The sequence below is a fragment of the Lytechinus variegatus genome, chromosome 4 (assembly GCF_018143015.1).
Source record: "Lytechinus variegatus isolate NC3 chromosome 4, Lvar_3.0, whole genome shotgun sequence".
NCBI classification, from domain to species: Eukaryota; Metazoa; Echinodermata; class Echinoidea; order Temnopleuroida; family Toxopneustidae; genus Lytechinus; species Lytechinus variegatus.
The window spans coordinates 44,553,534-44,560,978 of NC_054743.1; positions in this window are offsets into that span (position 1 = coordinate 44,553,534).

The following is a 7,445-nucleotide window of genomic DNA, read 5'->3' on the forward strand; positions in this document are numbered from 1 at the left end:
AGAAAAATCCAACAACAATAACCCTGAAAATTTCATTAAAATCGGATGTAAAATAAGAAAGTTATATTTTGATGTGTCGCTTAATTTCACAAAACGGTTATTATTCACGTCCTGGTTGGTATACAAATATGACGTCACCCAATCAGTACTTCTTAGAGTATAATGGTCCCCCCTTCTGATCTTGGCTGTCGTTCGCGCGATCGCGCAGAAATTCCAAGTATTTTCAATGCTGCTTTTGCCCTTTCTTTAATTCTTGCTTTTTCTTTTACTTTCCTTTCTTCCCTTCTTTTCTATCTTAGGGCCTATTTGTCTTTTTTTTTACTTCTTTCTTCCTGTCAAGTGTCATTTTGTTCATCCATCATTCCTTTCTTTCTTTGAGTTTTGTTCTTTCATTCATAATTCTTCTTTCTTTCTTACTCTCCCTCTTTCTATCTTTTTGAATGAAGAAAACTTGTTGACGTGTAACACTAACAAATTAACATTTACTATTTAGTTTTATTATTTTCTTTTCCTTCTTTCCTTCCTTTCTTTTCCTCCTTCCTTTGGCTTCATTTCTTTCTTCCATTTTTCCTTCCTATCTAAATTATCTTCTTTATTTTTTCTTCATTCTTTCGATTTTTATTCTTCCACGAGTAAAATTGTAAAAACTGTGTTAAGAAGCGGGAATTTGAGTTAGCTCCCTGATTTAAGTTAGCTCCTGATCCAACGCTTCCCTGCGGCGGCGCAACGAAGGGCTATGCCGACACGAACCGGTTTATCGCTCGCGCTCCCGGTACCAGGCGTTCGCGAGCGACCATAGACAGTACCGGTAAGTAGACACAGTTCAGCAACAGCGGTGCGGCAGCGTTTGTGATTTAAACAAAAGTACATAACAGTCTTGAAATTTCTCACCATTGAAAGTAAAGGTAAGCTATTATCGGCAAATAGGTAATCCTGGGTTTTAGGGGCGTAAAATATCTGTATACATTACCGGCCTCTAACTTCAGCCACAGCATCCCAGCATAGTATGGACGACTAAAAGGGCAAATATTCAAATATGATTGAGCTGTTTTCATCAATTTTGTCTCGCAGGTAGCTGGATGAGTGGATCTTTTCTTGAAACTTTGGCATTAGGGCAATCAAGTTTCACTGACCGAGTTGAAAGTCACATGATCAAGGTCAAAGGTCATTTGGGGTGAAAATTTTAACAAAAATTATTGTATTTTCCCCAAGAAATTTGACTACTACCTTTAATATCAGCTTATTGCTGGTAGCCTGAACAAGGTTAAAGGTCATCTTAATTCGAAGGGAATTGGCTTGAAGGGGGGGGGGTACTTCCAAAAACCCTACATTTGAGTGGAGAGAGGATCAAATTGGCATAATATACTACCGAATTGTACCTACTGGGTTTTAGGATATATAAACTATGTTTTGGCTGGGGGTGGGTATAACCCTATGATTTAATTGGAGAGGGGGTGAAATTGGACTATATATATATATATACTACCGTATCGTACCTACTGGGTTTTAGGGGTATAAATCATGTTTTGGCTTGAAGGGGGGGTGTACTTCCAATAAACCCTACATTTAATTGGAGAGGGAATGAAATTGGCCTATATATATTCCTATATTGTACCTACTGGGTTTTAGGGGTATAAACTATTTTTGTGCTTCAGGGGGGAGGTATACTTCCAAGAACCCTACATTATAGTGGAAAGGAGATCAAATTGGCCTATATATATTGCACCTACTGGGTTTTAGGGGTATAAACTATTTGTTGGCTTGAAGGGGGGGGGTACTTCCACGAACCCTACATTTGAGTGGAAAGGGATCAAATTGGCATATATATATACTACTGTATTGTACCTACTGGGTTTTAGGGGTATAAACTACTTTTGGCGGGGGGGGGTATAAATCCTATATTTGATTGGAGAGGGGATGAAATTGGTCTATATATATACTACTGTATCGTACCTGCTGGGTTTTAGGGGTATAAATCATGTTTTGGCTTGAAGGGGGGGTGTACTTCCAATAAACCCTACATTTAATTGGAGGGAATGAAATTGGAATATATATATTCCTATAATGTACCTACTAGGTTTTAGGGTATAAACTATTTTGTGCTTCAGGGGGGAGGTATACTTCCAAGAACCCTACATTGAGTGGAAAGGAGATCAAATTGGCATATATATACTACTGTATTGTACCTACTGGGTTTTAGGGTATAAACTACTTTTTGGCGGCGGGGGGGGGGTATAAATCCTATACTTAATTGGAGAGGGGATGAAATTGGCCTATATATATTCCTATAATGTACCTACTGGGTTTTAGGGTATAAACTATTTGTTGGCTTGAAGGGGGGGGGGTACTTCCACGAACCCTACATTTGAGTGGAAAGGGGATCAAATTGGCATATTAATACTACTGTATTGTAACTACTGGGTTTTAGGGTTATAAACTACTTTTTGGCGGGGGGGGGGTATAAATCCTATATTTAATTGGAGAGGGGATGAAACTGGTCTATATATATACTACCGTATCGTACCTACTGGTTTTAGGGTATAAATCATGTTTTGGCTTAAAGGGGGGGGGGTGTACTTCCAATAAACCCTACATTTGAGTGGAAAGGAGATCAAATTGGCCTATATATATTGCACCTACTGGGTTTTAGGGGTATAAATTATGTTTTGGCTTGAAGGGGGGGGGGGGTAACTACCACGAACCCTACATTTGAGTGGAAAGGGATCAAATTGGCATATATATACTACTGTATAGTACCTACTGGGTTTTAGGGGTATAAACTACTTTTTGGCGGGGGGGGGTATAAATCCTATATTTAATTGGAGAGGGAATGAAATTGGCCTATATAATATATATCTATATACTACCGTATTGTACCTACTGGGTTTTAGGGGTATAAACTATGTTTTTGGCTGGGGGTGGGTATAAAACCTATATTTAATTGGAAAGGGGATCAAATTGGCCTATATATATTGCACCTACTGGGTTTTAGGGGTATAAACTATTTTTTGGCGGGGGGGGGTATAAATCCTATATTTAATTGGAGAGGGGATGAAATTGGTCTATATATATACTACCGTATCGTACCTACTGGGTTTTAGGGGTATAAATCATGTTTTGGCTTGAAGGGGGGGGGGGTGTACTTCCAATAAACCCTACATTTAATTGGAGAGGGAATGAAATTGGCCTATATATATTCCTATATTGTACCTACTGGGTTTTAGGGGTATAAACTATTTTTGTGCTTCAGGGGGGGTATACTTCCAAGAACCCACAAATAGTTGAAAGGAGATCAAATTGGCCTATATATAATTGCACCTACTGGATTTTAGGTTAAACTATTAGTTGGCTTGAAGGGGGGGGGGGAACTACCACGAACCCTACATTTGAGTGGAAAGGGGATCAAATTGGCATAATAACTACTGTATTGTACCTACTGGGTTTTAGGGGTATAAACTACTTTTTGGCGGGGGGGGGGGGTATAAATCCTATATTAAATTGGAGAGGGGATGAAATGGTCTCTATATATTCCTGTATCGTACCTACTGGGTTTTAGGGGTATAAATTATTTTTGGCTTGAGGGGGGGGGTACTTCCAGAACCCTACATTTGAGTAGAGAGGGGTAAAAATGACATAATATATATACTACCGTATTGTACCTACTGGTTTTAGGGGTATAAACTATTTTTTGGCTTGAAGGGGGGGGGTACTTCCAAGATACCTACATTTGATTGGAGAGGGGGTGAAATTGGCTGGGGGGCACAAATTTGTTCAACCATATTTTCCCCGATCGGTAAAGGGGTAGTTCTAATTGACACTTCTTGTATTTGCTTTATTCTTGTAACCTTATAATCTCATACGCCCCATTCAAACGTTGTGAGCGCAAAAACGCGAGTAAAATATTTTAATCGCCTGATCGAAAGGGACCTGTTAAGACTGTTTGCAGATAGCCATGAAGACGATGCATATTTCAACGATGGAAAACGCGAACGAGCAGCGCAAGCTGAAAATGTTTTACATTTCGAACTAAACAAATTTATATTCTAAGCACTTTTTTAATCATAAAGTTAAGCACCATTTGAAGCACTGTGTAGGGAAATTCTGAAGTGGATATGGATTGCACTCTATAAATGATGCGAGATCAAAGAGCGAGCTGACATTATTTATTATGTAGACCTAGGGCCTGAACATTTTATGGACATTGCGCAACCAGGGGCGGATCCAGCCTTCGCCAATAGGGGGGGGCGGAATTTTTTTCAGCCAAATTTTCCCTGATCGGCTGCTCGAAGTTAATTTTTGTTTGTTTCTTGTGAGGGGTAGTCTGTTATATACATATATATATGTTATATATACATAAATCTGTTATATACATATATATATATATATATATAATATATATAAATTGCTCTGCTCGGCATTGAGCACTTTTTGGAATCCTCAACCAATCCCATACCAGTGTATATATATATATATATATGTATGTATATACATACATATAGCGTAGTGACTTAGTGACTGTTATTACTATATATTCATATAATATCATAAGCCTTATTAAGTGCGAGCAGAAATTTTTTATATGCGCTTTGATCTGATAAAAAAAATTCTGTCAACGGCAGCTTCTTATCCAAGAGGACGTTACAAATTTCCACTATCAAATAATGCGAGCGCGAAGCGCGAACTGAAAAAAAATCGAGATTTTAATCTCAAAATTTGACACTCTATATTCATATTTTGTAAATCATGAAAAGGATGAGTAATTTGAATTTTTCCTATATTAATAATGCGAGCGCAAAGCGCGAGCAGATTTTTTTTCTTCTATTTTTGATATGCATTCTGATCTCATATAAAATATGTTAAAGGCTGCTTATTAGCCATGAAGATGTTACATTTTAACTATCAAATAATGCAAGCGCGAAGCGCGAGCTGATAATTTCGACATTCTACCTGAAGAATGGAAATTCTAAGCACCTTTTGTAATCGTAAAACGGATAAGTATATTACTAAACAAATGATGCCAGCGCGAAGCGTGAGTAGAACAATTCTGGACACTCTATTCGTGTTTTGTAAATCATAAAAAGGATGAGTATTTGGAAAGTTTCCAACATTAATAATGCGAGCGCAAAGCGCGAACAGACAGTTTTTGATATTGTGATCTGAAACTGGATAATGATTTATATAGAGAACCTGCGTATCTGAATTTCAGATTTCGTGTTTCAGATTTCGACCTAGAATTTGGGTATTCTAAATACCTTTCTTATGAAAATCAATAGAGCAAGCAAAGTGCGAGCTAAAAATATATGATGTTCTGATCTGACAAAAGGGTCAAGTTTAACTCTGTATTTCAAGCACTTTGTAGGAAGGATATGGATCACAGTTTAAAAAAAGCTGATATATTTCATTTTTTTTAGTTTGGCATAGGACCGGGACATTCTACAAGGACATTATGTCATAAGAAAATGATGACTATCTTCCTTTTTTCTCTTCCTAAACATTAAAGCGCAAAATCTAATATTATGGCCTGAAAACTGAACATTATTTTAAAGCACTTTCTAAATTATGAATAAGATGCGTGAGTTAATATCTTTCAACAATCAATGTGAGAGAAAATCACAAGCCGAAATTTCTTATAAACTGTCATCAAATTGGGATTTTTTAAGTAGTTTGTTTTAAAATTAATATTGAGATATACATAACTCACCAATCATAATGCCAGCATGCAGCGCTAGCCGATACGTTTTGACAATCTGACTGAATAGGGATCTTACGTTTTGATAACTTTATGGAGTACAGGAAAATAATAGGTACCTGAAAAATTAAATTTTGTGAGCGCATCGCAAGCAAAAAATAATATTCAGACCATAAAACAAGAAATTTTTACAGAGCACGTTTTAAAAATAAATTTGTGAAATTTCCAAGCTGAGATATGTTTTGTATATTGACTTCAAAATTCGATATTTTAAGCTCCATATTGCGCAAGATATGTAAATATACTCAAAGGCAAAGCAAGTGCGAAACGCGAGCGAAAATTTTATATCCCTACATGAAAGATTTTTAAATTATTTTCCAGGTCTTCCTCTCTTCTTGTTTTATTCACTCGTCTTCCTCATCTTATGTTTCTCTTTTTTTCTCCTCTCTTTTCCCTTTTCTTACTATTTTTTCTTTCTCCCCCCTTTTTTGCTCCACCAATAGGGGGGGGGCGGACCCCTCGGCCCCCCCTGGATCCGCTTCTGACAAATAAAATTTTGCGAGCGCGCAGAAGACAAAACATAAATTTTTGCAGAGCACTTTTTAAAAATCAAGTTGTAAATCAAACAAAATAATGAAAATTCAATTTCCGAGCTGAAATATGTTTTATATATTGACTTCAAATTTTGATACTTAGGCTCCGTATTAAGCAAGATATATAGAAATCACCTAAAAGTCAATGCGAACGCGAAGCGCGATCAAAAATTTTATACTGTATGGTGACATGAAATATTTTAAACATTATTTTCCAAGTCTTCCCCTCATCATTTTATTCACCCGTCTTCCTCCTCTTATGTTTCTCCTTTTTTGTCCTCTCCTTTTCCTTCTTTTTCTTTTTTTTTTCTTTCTTTCCCTTTTTTTTGGTTTTGCTCCGTCAATAGGGGGGGGGGGGGGGACGGGCCCCTCGCCCCCCTCCCCTGGATCCGCCTATGCTTTGCGCAACCATGTGAAAATGATGACTGTCTTCCTATTCCTCTTTCTCAGCGCGAGATGAAACTTGTCGATTTCCAATTCTTCAAAAGGGGCAAATTTGATTATTCGGAATTCATCAAAATGTTATTATGTATTATTCTAATAAGAGCAGAAGTTTGTTGATATTAAGTTTTTTTTTCATTTTTGTACTTTTATATTTATCGATAGGATGCATGCGTTAATATAGATTTAACAATTAATGCGAGTGCAAATCGCGAGCCGGACTTTTTTACTGTCATGCGGGGGGGGGGGGGGGGTAGGGGCACAGTGTCTACCACTTTTTGAAGCATTGAAAAGGTGCCCTTTTTACGCAATAAAAATGTCCCTTCATAAACGTGTACTATGCCCCTTTCACCTTAGGAGGAGCCTGAAAAAAACTTTCTCGTGTAAGTGCCCTATTTTTTTAAAGTGCCATATCTCTTTCATAATATTATGAAGGGATTAATCGAATTAATAAATATCGTCGTATCGTCTGCGAACTGTGTTATTTTCATCTCTCTGGTAAGCATAAACAATATCCTGAAACATCTATACCTCTGATTTCATTACTTTCTTTAATACAAATTGCACAAAATCTCTGAAAACAAAATAAACCTCTATACTGATAATGGACACCCTTGTCTTACACCCTTTATAAAAATGAAATGATTCTGATAACCAACCATATGCATTGTATAGTACTCTACCTTGAGCATGTTTATGTAACATCTTAGTTCAATTTATAA